General features: G+C 38.0%; 1 long non-coding RNA gene across 1 annotated transcript; it reads right to left on the reverse strand.

Annotated features, from left to right (window-relative positions):
* Positions 1-235: 235 nt before the first annotated feature.
* LOC103093680 (uncharacterized) lies at positions 236-9062 on the reverse strand. The gene is made up of 2 exons (XR_008914182.1): positions 8819-9062; positions 236-824 (listed from the first exon to the last, which is right to left on the reverse strand). It is a non-coding gene; the product is annotated as an uncharacterized LOC103093680 (long non-coding RNA).
* Between the last annotated feature and the right edge of the window lie 7469 nt (positions 9063-16531).

Genomic DNA, 16531 nt, shown 5'->3' on the forward strand with positions numbered 1-16531 from the left:
TGTGATTTTTTTCTACATATTACTTTGCTATTGATTCTGACAACACACACAAAGCTTTCATAGGGAGGATAACTAGAGGTCAGATCTCATTAACCTGTAAGGTGCTTGGACTTGCAGACCACCAAAGAAAATCATTTGTTACTTTTAATTAAATAGATAATCAATCAGGAAATCTGGAAGTCAATCAACAAGCATTGCTGCCAACTTGAGGGGTCAGAGAGTAATAGAAACACAATTCAGTTTCAGATATTCTTTAATATTAGGTTAATCATTTTTCTAGTGTTTCATGGGGGGTTTCCAAGACAGATTACTTATGTTTTAGTCAGTTAAACGAGTCACTGAGGCATGGTGTACCAGCCTCTCCCTAGGGCAATTAATATACTGGCTTAGGAGAACTTGTTCTGTACATGGGAGTGGAATATTTTGAGTGCAGCTTTATTAGAAGTTAACCCATGATAGTCTTTAGGTTTGATTTTGTAAGTATGATCTTTTGGTGATATTCTGGGGGGATAATGTGGAGCATTAGTATTAATTCTGCAAGTATTTTGCTCTCATATTATTTTTCCTGAAGCTAGGGAGAGAACAATAATCATAGCAATTCTAATAGTAAGGGATGTGAGTGAGAGAAGTCACAGATAAGGGGGCTGAGTAGGTGTCTCCATCCTTCCTAGGGGCCACTTTTCAACTCCAGGTTCCACACGTGACCATGTCAAACATCATGGCTTGATGGCCCCCTGCATCTCCCCCTTTTCTGTTTTTTAATTGAAGAGATTTCAGTTCAACTTGAACTTGGTGAATGGTAGAACCTAGTGATCTGATGATGACTGGAAAACAAAATAGAATAAGAAAAAATAAGAGAAGAGCAAATCCACAAGCAATGAGGATATGAGTCAAATCATTATAGGAAATGAAGGAAGAGACATTATCATAAAAGGAATTTGCAATGGAGAAGGTCGAATAAAGGGAAGAACTGGAGTGACTAATAGCCATAATTTGTTTATGTAATGTTTTTAGAACAACAGAGAACTCCGAATGATTCCAAATACCAAAAATATGTTGTTGTATGCTCTCCCAAGGAACATCTGATTGATTATAGGGAAGGGGAGAAACACAGATGCATTTAAAATCAGCATGACATTTTGACTTGAATCTCACTTTTATATTTGTAGTTGGTTCCCAATATAAAGAATAGTGGAGGGAAGCAATAAGTCTCCATAAAGAAGAATGAGTAATGGGAGATGAGGGATTTTCAAAAAACAACAAAAAGGGTGAAGGCCAACCAGGATCATACCAACTAGAAATTGGTTCCTTAATTGGGAAAATTTTATTAATGTGAGTCCAATTATAATTTAGAAGATTAGTTGCAAGTTGTTGAAATCCTCTGAAATCATAGCCTAGACTATAAATAAACCAATCATAAAAAAAAATGAACCATTAATAATGGGATAATAGACACCCTTCTTGGGGAATCCACATTCTCTCCAAGGAGGGAATCCATATTTATCATCAACTTGATGCCAAGGTTTATCAGAGATGTGTTTACATTCAGGAATATTCTTAGGAGGATATACAAGGGTTGTCTGAACAAAGAATTTGTTCAATGAAGAAACAGGTAATAACATACAAAGTAACCATACAAGTCTCATAGTGCCCTTTCCAGGGGAGTCAGTGAGATATGAAAGAACATCTGCCAATAAGTAACCTGGAGTGGGAGTAGGGCCAATGGTGAAACATAAGGGTGGCATATGAGACAAACCAGAGTATATGAAATTTTAAAATGACTTATGTAATAGGTAAGCATCCATAGGACCACCAAGGAAATCAGAATCATTGGTTAGGGCTCCCTGCAGTGGAACCCTGAGGCCACAAGGGAGTGGAGGGGGGAATTTGAACTACAGTAACCTATACCCACATGGCAACAGAGTACCTGAGGTGGTGGAGGAACAAGGGCAGCCCGTTCTACCATAAAAGAGTACTCTACCCCAGGAATAGAGAACTTCAATAACCAGATAAAGTAAAGGGGGAGGTGGGGAGATAACTAGCAAAAGATAAAAACAAAAACAAAAAAGCCCTGACCTTAGAATAGTTACTTTAGTGACAGGAAAGACCAAAAATATTAATTCAGTAGAGCACAACAATGACCAAAAGGAAATATGTGATGCCTCAAAGGAAAGTACAAAAGGATGCCAGACTTTGAAAGAACCCTTGAAAGAACTTGAAAAGAAGTTTAAAAACCAAATAATAAGAACATTGATAGGAAAAACTCAACAGCTGGAGGAAAAAAATACCCTGAAGAAATCAAGTCTATAAAAACTAAAAGAGTCCAAAAGGAAAGAGAAGCACAAAAATATACTGAAAAAAAAAAAAAAACTTCCTAAGGAATAAAATAGGCCAAAGGGAAATGGAGGCCAAGGAACAAATCAAAACAAAACAAAAACAGTGATGAAAACAATTCTTTAAATAGGATTTGACAAATGGAAAAGGAAAAATAAAAACTCCAGGAAGAAAAGAACTCCCTAAAAATTAGAATTAGGCAAAAGACCTCTGAGCAACTGTAGGTCCAGTCCAATAGGTTCCCCTAAAGCGATGGCTGCTGGGTACATTTTTCTAAATTATGGACCATGTACTTGTAAATATTTGGATAATTGGCAGAATTTAACCAAATCTGACCCCCAACACTGCTGGCTCCAGGGGATATGCTTTAACCATGGCAAAAACAACTCTTTGATTGACTCTTGATTCTGCTTCCCCTGAGATTCAAGGCCCTGAGTGGGACACCCTTTTGGTTTTTTCTCCCCAAATGACTCTTTCAAACATGTAAATGAGAATCTGAATCTAAAATCTACTCCCTTCTAGGGGTTATCCAACAACTGAAATTATGGACTATATGTGGTCACTCTGGCAGTCTGTTAGGATAGAGGCATAGGATAGATTTGTTAGGATAGATTTGGAATTCTGAAGGAAAGGACTGAAAAGAAGTTGAGTGACAACTGAAGAAGCAAGGGCTTGTGGGACAAAAAAACAGTTCTGAGGGAATTCTAAGGATCCTCTTGGTCTTCTGCCTTGGGATCTGAAGCTGTGAAGTCCAGTTCAAGAGGACTCTGCTTCTTTCTCCAAGCTTGTTACTGATCTCTCATCAAATCTACCACCATTACCACCCTCTTCCTAAAGAAAGACATCTCAGTCTCCTCTAGGGGGGGTGATTTGGACTCTCAAAAGAGGATACATCACCCTTGACCCTCCCTGTATCCTTGAACTATTTTCAACATTTTCACATAGGCCTAGCTATTAAGTTATAGAAAAGGAGATATTTAGCTAGGAAGGGGCGGAGACGTCTGCTGGACACTGATATAGACCCAGCAGATTAAGGACCGTATAGGATCCTGATAGGGCTACCTAAACTCTCTCTTCATCTTCCTTCTCCCTGCTTACCTGTTCCATAATAATAAACTATCTGTAGCAGTCAGATCCTGGCCAAGTCTCTCAATTCCAGTTATAAGGAGACACTCCTTATATTTGGGTCAAATATCATATTGGGGCCACCTCCAAACCTTTCTGAGAAAGACATTGAAGACATCTACAAGGTGGCTGACTGGGGAGAGAAACATTTAATCTCCTCAGCCATTTCCCCAAGAGGCATCAAGTGATACTGTCAGTCTGATATCACTTGAGTGAGAGAGAAGGAGCTGCCATTTCTTCTCTCACATAGCCTTTTCTCACATCCAGTTTCTGCTTCCATAATCCAGCCAATACTTCACTGGCATTCCACCTTTATCCAGTGAACTAAAACCATTTATTATATCTGCCTATAGGTCCATTTTTACATGTCCCTCTTAAGGGACAGCTGTCAGCTACTTTTGTCTGTCTTTGTGGCAAGCAGTTTGTATTATCGTGCCGTGTATATTTATGTTTGAGAGACAGCATGGCCTCTGCAAACAACTAGTAAGGACCAAACTGAAAATAGCAATAAGTTTGTGCAAAAGACTGGTAACTAAAAAGCTCCACTAGTATTTTAAATGTTGCCATTAGGACACCAAGATTTGAGTTCAATTTAAATGTCCTTTTATATGGAATGATTAGGGTAAATTAAAACCCAATTTCAGACTACCACTTTAAAAATATTTTGGTAATAAATTACCTGACAATAGTTGGTCCCGTAATATGAAGGGTTTTGGATAAATGACCACTGTAAATATACATATATATGCATATATATAAATATAATTATGAGTCTATGTGATACCATTTGGAAAATATATCCAGGTGAGATTGAATTTATTATAGTCTTATTTTGACTGAAGTATGCGTCTCCCGGTGAAGTGCTCTTGATGGGTCAAAATCTGTTGTACTATTTGGCAGTGTTTTTTTAAAGTGTTTTGTTAAAGAATTTGGATATTGGATGATTGCATGATCTGAGAGCAGGTTGCATCAATTTGTCAATCTGTAATGTAGATATTTGTTGGTTTTGAGTCAGTATTCTTTTGTGTTATGGATGGAATTGTTATAAATTGAATTTTAAATGAATGATGTTTTTTAAAACTATAAACTGCTCATTTAGAACTGCAATATTTATGCTTTTACTTTACATTTAGAATAGTAGGAATCTTCTAAGATATCCCCATCTGTGAAAAGCAGAGTTCTAAGATCTTACCAACTGATAATTATTTAATTATGGTGGTTTGATTTTAGGTGAGGACTAAACCATACAAAGAGAAGAAATCCCTAGCCTACCATACTGATCAAAGAATTTTGAAACTTTAAAGGCTTAGAAGATTAAGTTAGATATAGGTATCTGGTAGCCCTGCCCACACACCTTAGATAACCTGTGTTTCTTAGTGCTATTGGGCACCATTATAAATTTGTATCAGTTCTGTTGTCATGGTATAAAGCTTCATAATGCTATAAACATGAGAGCTACAAAATTCAGACGTGGAAAAATTTTGGGGAAATTTACAAATCAATTTACAATTTAGGAAGTAAGCTCCACCTACACTTATTTAGCCAACATAGTCCTGTCTTTGAATTTTTTGCCATTAATATATCGAAATAATTGCAATTCAGATTTTCCCCCTCCCTCACTCCTCCTCAATGTGGTAATAAATGGCCTGATATAGTTTATACCAGTGCTGTCATGAAATACATATTTTCTCATGTCATAACTTAAAAGCAAAGTCCCTCCCTAGGGTATTTATATTCTTGAATAGCTCTGGGAAGGGAGCTACTGGGCTGAGAAAATTTCCCAGCCCTAATTTGTTCAGGCACTGTGTGATGACCCCAAATTGAAATTCCTTTGCCCCAATTAAAGACTCATATCTTTGCTACTTTGGTAGTCCTCATTGTTTCATGTTGATGCCACTTTATTATATTGCTAAGTGTGGAGGGGTGCAATATGTTCGTGCACTATGTTCATACCTGTACTTTTTGGAAATTTTCTTTGTGGCTGAAAGGGGCATGTATTTGCTGACCAGAGTATTGACAGTGTCAGAGAAGGGGAGATGGAGAAATGTTGCTGACGTAAAATCTGCACGTCTTGTTAATTGCTTGGATATAAGATGTGAGAGACAGAGACTGGGAGGATGTTGCTGCCCTGTACAGTAAGAGGGGAGGTAGGAGATGCAGAGCATCAGGGGGAATGATAATGAGTTCTGTTTTGAATATTGTTGAATTTAATGTATCCACTGGACATCCAGTTCTAAATGTCTGAAAGGAGATTCACAATCAGAGGTCAGCAGAAAGTATTTAACCTCCTGTGGTCCCAAGCTACTCATGAAGAACAGCAATTTCAGAGCTAGTGCAGATCTGCTTTGATAGACAGAGCTCATTCACTGGAACTCCTCAAACCAATGAAAATACAGAACCAGGATGAGTACTATACTGTCTAGAAATTTAAAATGGAGCATATGTGTTCTGTATTAACACAAGAAGATGAAATAATATCCAATGAAATAGGAAAATGAATATATACACAAAATTATGTTTGGATGACTAAACACTAATAAAGATCAAGAGAATTTGGAGTAATAATGTAAATAGTTTAGAATCCAGTGTCCATCATGCACTTCCTTTTCCTGTAAATTTAATTTTTTGAAATGCCTCTCCTATATTTACATAAGAATTATGATTAACTAGGACATATATATCTTGGTAGAGATATTGTCATGGTGAGTTTTTTATCTGTAGGAATGGATTACTCCATGTGGTAGGGTGGAGAAAAGCCCTTTGTTTCCCCAAATTTGCCCCAATCACTGGTTATTTCTTAAATTGAAGATTTTTAAAAAATTCTTACCTTCTGTCTTAGAATCAATACCAAGTATCCATCCTAAGGCAGAAGAGAAATAAGGGCTAGGCAATTAAGGTTAAGTGACTTTCCCTGGGTCACACAGGTTGGAAATATCTGAGACCAAATTTGAACCAAGGACCTCCCATCTCAGGTTTGGCTTTCTCTCCTCTGAGCCACCTAGATTCCCCTTACATTGATTCCTTCGAGTCCTCAAGGCTTTTCATTTTCAGGAGTGTCCTATTACAATAAATCATTACTGAGAAATATCTTTAAGCACCTTAGCTGGTTTAGTTGATAATCTGGAAACATGAGAGTTAAGATGCTGAAAAAAAAAAAACCCATGGTAGGGAAAAGGAGTCATCCAGAGGGAATGGAGAAGTCTAAAGGGAAGATAGAAGGGCACCAAAGAAAAGCTTAGCTTTGCCTTCTTCTCCATTTTGTTGAGGTCTCTCCCTGGAAATGCCATATCTATTCTTCTGGACAATGACTATATTAATTTTGTTCTCAGCTCTAGCCCAGTGTAGGAATTTCTTCTATAACAGTCCGGACAGACGGTCATTCAGGCTCTACTTTTCCACCTCTTAGAAACCTTGGCTCCCCTTCAAAGTTAAGTTCAGATGCTGTTTCTTACAGGAAAACTTTCCTATTAGGTCTCCTATTCCTCCAGTTTTGGGTGTTCTCTCCTCCCTACAATTACCTTGTAGTTGCTTACCTTTGAACATGTTGTCTCCCCTCTTCCCTCCAAGAATGTAAGTTGCATGAGGGCACAAGTACTATTTCATTTCTGTCTTTGTATCTCCAGACTTACACATTTAATAAAAATTTACTGGAGTGAGTTAGTTGAATTATGTTATAGCATAGCTTACTTGATTTGAGCAAAGCATCTGATGAAGTCTCATACCATCATGATGGATGAAATTAAATCGTGTGCCCTAGCTTATAGTTATAGGCATACAGAACTGACTGAGGCTGCTAGGCGGTACAGTGATAGTAATGGACTTAAAGTCATGAAAACCATGAAAATCTTGTCTCAGAAACTTACCTGCTATGTTCCAGGCACTGTGCTAAAATCTGAAGGGACAAAGAAAGGAAAAAGATGGTCCTTTCAAGGACCTTACAATCTAAGAGGAGACAATAAGCAAACAAATATGTATAAACAAGATATCTGCAGAATAAATAGAAAATAATCAATAGAGTAGAAGGCTGAAATTGAAAGCCAGGTCTAGAGATGAAAGGTCCCCGGTTCAAATCTGGCCTCAGACATTTCTTAGTCACATGTGACTCTAGGCAAGTCAATCAACCCTCCAGGGCCTAGCCTTTACCACTCTTCTGCCTTGGAACCAATACACAATATTGATTCTATAGTAAGGGTTTAAAATATATGAATTGATAAAGACACTAGAACTAAGAGGGATTGGGAAAGGTTTCCTATAGAAGGTGGAATTTTAGCTAGGACTTGAAGCCAGGAGGTAGAGAAAGGAAAGCATAGATCTAGGCTTGGGTAACAGCCAAATAAAATGCCCAGAGCCCAGAGATGGTGTGTCTTATGTAAGGAAATATGGAAGTCAGTAACTACCAGGTCAAAGACTGCACCGAGGGGATGGGGCAGAAAAAACAGTGAGGTGTAAGAAGCCTGGAAAGATAGAATGGTCTAGGTCAAGAAGGGCCTTAAAGGCCAAATAGAGGATTTTGAATTTGATTCTGGAGGAGAAAGGATACCACTAGAGTTTGCTGAGGTTGTGAGGTTGATGACATGGTGGGACTTAAGTTTTGAAAATCACTTGGGCATCTAAGGAAGATTAATTGGAGTGAGGAGAGATACGAGGCAGGTAGACCCACCAGCAGCTAATGCAACAGTAGGAGGTAGGAGATAAGAAGGGTTTACACCAGAGAAGTGGCAGGATTGAAAGAAAGGGGGCATAGAAGAGATACTGCAACAGTGAAATTGGACGGCCCTTGGCCCCAGTGATGGGAGGTGATATGTTGCCCAGGTTGGGAGCTTTGCCATCTGGAGGGATTGGCCTTGACCTCAGCATTGAGAAGAAAGTGGGGAAGCAGGGAATACTTAGGAATAAAGAGGAGTTCAATTTAAGACATGTTGAGTTTAAGGTGCCCAACTGGACATCCAATTTGAGATGTCTAAAAGGCAGCTCAGCAGAGAGGTGAAAGCTGGATGGGTAGATTTGAGCATCATCAGCATAGAGATGATAATTAAATTCAGAGGAAATCACCAAGTAAATCATATAAGGGGGAGAAGCCCAAGGGAGAGCTCTATGGGACACCCATGACTATGGGCATGATCCAGATAAGAATTTAGCAAAGGAGACTGAAGATCTGTCATACAGATAGAAGAATCAGAAAAAAGGTGTCCCTAAAACCAAAAGAGAGAGGAGTATCAAGGAAAAGAGATGATGGTCAGTGTCAAAGGCTGCAGAGAGGGCAAGACCAGAGAGTAATATTTCCAGTGTATATAGGTAAATATCCAGGTGTGAGCACTGCCAACCTAGCCCTTTTTTGTGTCTCTGGGGATACACTTACCCACAAAATGACAATGCCTGCAAATACTAGGAAATAGGCTGGGAATCACTCACTGTCCAACCTCTGTGTAAACTCGGAGCTTTCATCAGCAGCGTGTACTCTGTGGGGCAAAGGTGAGGGCTCAATGTCCTTTAAAAGAAGAAAAGTACATTCCTGACATTCGCAAAATTCAGAGGGGACTTTGCTTTAGAAGATCAAAAGCAGATTTTTATGGAGAATGACCTTGGTTAAAATTTTAACACTTTACAGACAAAAAAAAAAAGCTCTGAATTTTTTATAGTTTCAAGGAATTCCATTTTTTTGCTGACATTTTCAGGAAAGGTGAAAACTGTGGTGCAAGAGCATCTGAAGCAGTCTCCTTTGGGTTGCAGCATGGCTAAATGGTGCTATTAATAGAAGAGAATTTAGGAATTCTCTTTGATAAAAGCTACTTTATTAGAGATGACCTTTCAAATGACAATTATAGCTCTGTCACCCTTTCCTATCATCAGGTGCTAGGTTATATGCTGAGTATTTCTTCATATACATGTAGATAGGTAATGTAGGTATGTATGTAATCAAGGATTGAAAAAAAAGACTTTTTCAAAATGTCAAAATTTCAAAAAAGTTAGTCACTCATAACTTGCAAAACTTTAAAGTTTTGGATTATGTCCTAATCCCCTCTGATTTTGTCTCTTGATGAGAGCTGTTTTTCAGGGATTACCAGCCTCTGGGAAGCAATTAAAAGTTTACATAAACTTAAGCAAAACATATTTTTGCCCATTTCAAAATAGGGTCCTGGGTTAATGCTGAAATTTCTAAAATTAGGAGTTTTTATGGGAAGGCACTAATCTTCAAAAGTTTTGAGTGCAACCCAATAGTCTCGTGGCCCTGAGTAAATCAGTTAGTTGGTAGTGGATAGAGTGCCAGATTAGAGTCCAGAAGTCCTGAGTTCTAATCCTGCCTCAGACACTGCTGTGTCTTAGGGCAAGTCACTTAAACCTCTGTCTCAGCTCAGTTTATTCATCTGAAAAGTAGAGATGATAACAGTATTTCTGTTATAGGGTTGTTGTTAGTATTAACATAAATGTAAAATGCTAGACTAGGCAAACCTAACAGTACTCTGTTATTATTGTCATGTACTTTTTTGAGCCTCAGTTTCCTTATATCATCCTTAGAATGTGCTATAAAATGGGCATAAGTATACTTACACTACCAACCTCATGGAGTTATGAGGATTAAATTAGATCATGTTTGCAAAGCCCTCTGCAAACTATGAAATGATATTTCCACATAATTATTTATTACTCATATTATAATTATTCAGCATATCAAAGTATAGAAAAAAAAAACTGGTAGAGGTAACAGGAAATTCTCCTGACTCTCGCATGAAAGACAGCTGATGTAGAAAGAAGCTTATCAAAAGACAATCAGAGACATATGCTCATCTGACAATTTGGACCAGGTAAAGCATGTGATAGCTACCTTTATTATTAGTTTAATAATCAGCTCTTAGGTAATCACAGGCCTTTAATAAATATTAAATGGTTAAATATCAAACCTTGGAGATGATGAAAATTGCAACAGTATAGAATTAAGTGCCTCCAACAGTGGGCTATTTTAATTAAAACCAACCATTGGCCATCCAACATATTTACTGGAGGTCAATAGTCCCACCACACCATTGAAAATGCAGGGATATGACAATTTTTTTTTCTTCCCCATGGCAATCAATCATGGCACTCATTCGAATACTGCTGAGAACACAGAAGTTCCAAATAAGATTGCTTACTTTTTACCTACATAGTGATCTTGATGAGACCTTGTCCTTGCAGTGACAGCAGGTTCAATTTTCTTGGAAAGAGGAAGCTGTTAAGCACCATTCTGTCTAGACCTAATCAAGCACATTTCAGGGTCACCTGAGCTCCTGATCTCACTCTTCTTGGAAGCCACCCCAGATGGAGTCCTCATCTCTATTTCCTATAGCACAAATTATATTTTTATATATTAATTTTATTATGCATGTTATTAATTTAGAATACATAATTTATCTCTTTTGATTTTCAGATAGGGAGGGTCACAAACTCAGTGACTTTTCTATTTTCAACAATTGTTCTTTATAAACAAAAACAACTCTAATTTCCAAAATATTTCACACATACACATACAAATCTACCTTTAGACTTTCCAATGCCATGCCTGTGTCTACTATATCAAAGTCACTATGCTAAAGCATTGTGTACCATTGTGTAAATATTATGATTACTCTTTCTAAAGATAGTCCAAATCTTCCAAAACTTCCCAGCTATAATCAAACCACACCTGATTGTCAATTATTCCCTCCTTCCCCAGACTGCTGGATGGTTAAGATACACTAAGTGTGTAGAATTCAGTATTTTAAGATGCTTTAGAAGAAGACAATTAGGGACAATTGCCTTTAGTATTCTAATGTGATCTACACCTAAGCTCATGATATCAGGGACCAAGGTGGCAACAACTAAGTGAAACTACAGTTTTAGAGAAGGACTCAAGAGAATACAGGATGAGTGGAAATAAAATGGATAAACTTGGATTCACAGTCTACTTGAAGGATCTTGGGCTAATAACCAAGCCAGAAGAGGCAGGAAGCAAAGTAGAGCTCAGAATAATGTAATTCAGAAAGTGCCGATGAAAATGGATATTCATCTTAAAGAAAATGGGCAAGAAGCTAAGGGCAGATAACCTGGAGAACAGATAGTCAGGTATTTCCTATGAGCACAGTCCAGAAGCATTCTCGTTAAGGAAGAGAAGTTAGCCCTCTAGTAGGACAATAACTTTGGCCTCAAACTCCAGTGAGTTGCTGCTGAAGCCTAACCAGAAAAAGATACTGCTTCACCAAAGTGCTAAAAAGAAAGTTCAGGTTAGGTTTAAGGGTGAAAATTCCTTAGACTAGCAAGAATGGTAATACTCCCCCATACCCCAACAGATATACAAGAGAGAGGCCTGATGACTAATCATAATAGCTTCTATACTTTTTGAAATATAGCCAATACATCCCAACCCACTCTCCTAGACTCAGACCAACTACAACTGCCTTTTAGCATTCTAAGGCACCAAGAAGGGTTGGCATTATGGCTTCTCTATTGCCATTGGCTTGAGCTCCCACCATCTGTTCCCCATCCCCAGTCCCTTCACTTCCATTGACCACTTAACATCAAATGTCTTTTACAAAAGGGGTATTTATTTCAAATGTGTAGCAAGTACAAAAATATAAACATTTCCCTTGGTATATGAGGGAAATAGTTCTCTTTAGATAAATCTCTAGGAGAAAAGGCTCAAACAAAGCTCAGTCTTGGCACTGGCCCAACCAAATTCCTATCCAACAATTGCTACCACTGGGCTGGGTCACAAAGTTCACTACTGAGAGTTACTTCTTGCTCCTCTAGGTACCAATGTGATAATCGTTGCCAAAAGTCAGACACTGTGGAAGCCTGGAAACTCACTCTTCATTGACTTAAAGTGGAAAAGAATAAACATAGAAGACAAGATCCAAAGGCTCAGGCAATTGGGGTTAAGGGACTTTCCCTGGATCACATAGCTAGGAAGTGTCTGAGGTCACATTTGAACCCAGAACCTCTCCTCTTCAGGCTTAGCACTCTATCCACTGAGCTGCCTAGCTCCCCATTACCCCAATAATCTCCAAAATCAAATGAGAGACATTATCTTAATCATCTTAACCCTGTGAGGCAGTAGGTATGAAGTCACATTTCATAGTTGAAAAAAACTGAAATTCAGAAAGGTTAAGGGATGCCTTTGAATATACAGATAGTCAGCCAGGAGCAGAATACAACCCCAGACTTGCTCTGGACTCAGTGTTCTCCATATTATACCACACTGGGTCTCAAGGAATACTGACAAATTTGAAAAGTACCTTTTGTTCTGAGGCTTTAAACTAATGCCAAGCTAACTTCCTAGTGCTTTTCCTTTGTTATTTCCTATTTGTTCTGTTGATAAATTATTTGCAGGTCATCTTTTCCATTAGAGCCTGAACTTCTTCCTATGTAGTGCCTGACCCATAGAAAGCATTCAGTGTTTTCTGACTGGCTGAAAATATTTTGCAATTTACTCTATATGTATCTAGTACCCTGGAATTCCACCTTGTAGTAAAATATTTGTTATGTATCTGATCTGTGTCCTGGGATGCAACAGGTGAGATGGAAGAGTCTGCCAGAGAGGGAAAAATAGTGAGAAAAAATCAAGAACCCAAGAAATATAATCTCTAGAGGAACTAACTAGCAGAAAGTTAACCCATAACAAAACAGCTATGGAGAAACCAATCAGAGGAGCTTTCATTTTGGCTGTACTGTTCTTGAAGGGAAAAAACACACTCAGCAAATCATGATGAGCAAAACAGAACAATATCATTAGCAAGGAGATAGGTAAGGATAAGAATAGTCTCAGATGAGAATTTCAACTCCAAAGGCTTTGCTGCCAATTCCCAGCCTGCTCTCCACCTGGTCTCAGAATGGAGCATCCCTCCTGGAGGTTTCCCTAGGGGTTGCCATGGTTACATCTGATGTTGCTACAAGGTTCTTCTCCCTGGGAACACTAACTGGGTTGTTGCTTTCCACTCTTACAAAACAGAGACCTCTAATTTGGCATCTGGTGACTCCAAACTCTTGGTTAGAGTTGGGGCTATTTCCCAATTATCAAAGGAAAATGCACCCTATAGATAACAAACTCCCACCAAAGGAGGGTCTAGAACTAATGCAGTATTCTTTCTACAGTGGTCAATTACTCACTCCATGCAACTAAGATTTGGAATACATTTTTAATAGTAATTTACAAAAGCTTTACAGACCAGGGTGTAGTAGACTTCTTGGGGCTTAGTTAACAAAAAATGATGCAATGTTTTCTGAGAGCTTTATCAATAATCATTCACTAAGCTTATCTAGGAAGCACCAACTTCTGGGGGATTTTTTACAAATACTTTTCCACTTGCTTTTGAAGTAAACTTTTATTACCTTACCAGTGACTGTATTTATAGGGAAATGGCTCCAAACCATCAGGTTACAAATTAAATTGGCCCAATTTGTCACAGTTTCCAATGATTACATTTCGTGATAAGGGCCCCAGAGACGCAAATATTTAGAGACTAACTAGGGAATCACACTGATGTAAACACAACCCAATTGTACAGCTCTGTTTTGATCATGTTGTGACTGTGAAGATCTGGACAAAATGGATTGCTAAGGGCCTGCACTAGCTTCTTGATGTAAGAAAAGGTGATTTTCTCAGTGAAGTCCTGTGTAGTTAGGTCTTGGTTTACCTTAGGGATACCTTATCTCCCAATGTGCCATCCTGGGAATGGAAATCAGTCTTTGGCTTCTATCTGTTTCATCAGCACCTGCCTAACTGATAATGGGAAGGAAGAAACAGTCCTAATTGGCAACTGAGTTAACTTTTGTAAAATCATGGAGGCTTGGGAAACCCATTTTTGTAAGTCAATGGAGGGTAAAAGATAATTCTATACAAATGAGGCTCAGGAACAATGGCAAAGGCAACTGTCCTTCTTAAAACAAGGACAACAGAAGACTACAGTGAATTTCTCTTGCTTGGTATAACAACAATGGCAGTTGATAGAGCTTGGCACCAGAGGGCATCCACGACCATAATGCAGTTGTTGATTATTTTTATTGTCCCAGGGACTAGGTTAAAACACAAAAAAGAAAGTATTCGAAGAAAAGAGGCAAAGTTCATGGATTTTCCAACTTGCCGGAATGCTACTCAAGAAGTTTGATTTTCCAAAGTAGTTTGCAGAATTTTTAAAAAAATCATAAAAGGCACACAGTTACAATTGATCCTAGCTCCCTCTTGATTCCAACAATTATTTTCCTTTTTTCACAATCAATAAAAATAATTTTAATGTGTTTCCTATCATTTTGTCTTTTTTGTCTAAGTATACTGATAATTTAACTGTGATGTTGATAAATACAGGCTTTATCAAACAGCCAACGTATTATCCAGAGAAACATAACCATGTGGTTGGCCAAGGAGTATTAAAAACAAATGCCCAGGCTCATATTCTCTTTGTACTTGCCAGATTCTGGTTTACTTTTGCTAAGCAAGCCTTAGTAATGCCTGAGTCTTAAATCCCTTTTACAAATTAGCTCAGACCCTTACGTATAGAGATCAAAAGAAATTAGGTTTGGTTCAAAAAGAATTAGGCTGCAGACAATGAAAAACAGAACACAAGGCCCTAATAAAAAATTTTTTAAGGAAAGGTCTTATTAAGGAGTTCACCGATTTGGCCATGTTGAGAATATGGGCTGAACTCTACCTCTGCACTAGGGAGGAAGTTGGCTTTACTTGTTGGAGCTAGTTTGCTAAGCCAATTAAGAACACAGATTTCTGGGAGCATGTTTAAACTAATTATGAGAATGACTATAATTCAGAACCATTTATCTACCCCAAAAGTCACTGTTAATTACAAATAATTTCACATATATTCATTAAAGATGTCCCTTAAGATCCTCTATGAAGCAACACACAGTTAGTCTCGTTCTAGTTACTATATGGAACTGGATATATGAGTGTCATAAAGGTAAATCCAGCCTCATTCCATCACCACCTGCCTTGTAAGTCTGAACTGCAGAAATTTTATTATACTATATCTCCAGACTACTGAGAAACACTTGCATTTATAGCATCTTAAATCGGCATCATTTCAATCAGGGCAGTAATGAACTCATTTCATTCAATAAACATTTATTAATTAAGCACTTACCATATGCCAGACACTAGAGATACAAAGACAATCAATTTCCTATAACTTTTATTGGGGAAGGGGGCAATAGGATCCAGACCTGTAATTTCATTGTGTAGAGTACTCCTGGGTATGGATAGTCCCTTCAGCAACTCATCTGTAATTTGCAAGCCTTCGAGGGTTGGCTTGGAGCAACAAGAGACTAAGCCATTTATCCAGGGATCACCCAATTTGTTGTTACATGTAAGAGGCCAGACTTGAATCCACACCTAAGTATTCCTGATGCTGGGGCTTCTCAGTGCCATTAGGATGAGAAAATTTCACAGTATGATTAAGATCTTTTTGATGGCTCATAACACTTGGGACTTACCAGTTTCTTTGCAATTATTGATATTTCTATTGATGGTATTATTGTACTTCCCAGACACCAAGGCTCAAAACCTGAGTCATCTTTGACTAATTCTTCTCCCTCTCCATATCTTCCCTACCAATAAGATCAACTGCAAGGTCCCTATCTATCTAGCCTCTGCAGTCTGTTCTGTGCCTTTCTTTCCTACTTTTACTGCAACCACACTAGATTAGTCCCTCAGCACTATACACTAGAGCTGGACTGTTACAACAGCCTTCTAAATGGTCACCCTGCTTCCATTCTCTCTTATAATTCATCCTTCAACTGTCAAAGGAATCTTTCCAAAACACAGGTTAATTAATTTGTCCTTTATTTTCTATTGTCTTCTCAATTTTTTGGCTTGCTCTTGCAATTTTTTTTTTGCTGTTGTTCAAATATACAAAGGCATCATAGTGTATTCTTTCTCTGTTAAAAACAATTTCTGGAGTAGTTCTCCAATAAGTGCTATCTAAATAAAGTACAAACTGCTTAACTCAGAATACACTGCTTTTCACTTCTGAATTTAACCTGTCTTTATAGATTGATCTCATACTATTTCCCTTTATTCTTCACTTTTCTAGTCAGATTAATCTACTTAGTA

This window comes from Monodelphis domestica, chromosome 8 (assembly GCF_027887165.1).
Source record: "Monodelphis domestica isolate mMonDom1 chromosome 8, mMonDom1.pri, whole genome shotgun sequence".
NCBI lineage: Eukaryota > Metazoa > Chordata > Mammalia > Didelphimorphia > Didelphidae > Monodelphis > Monodelphis domestica.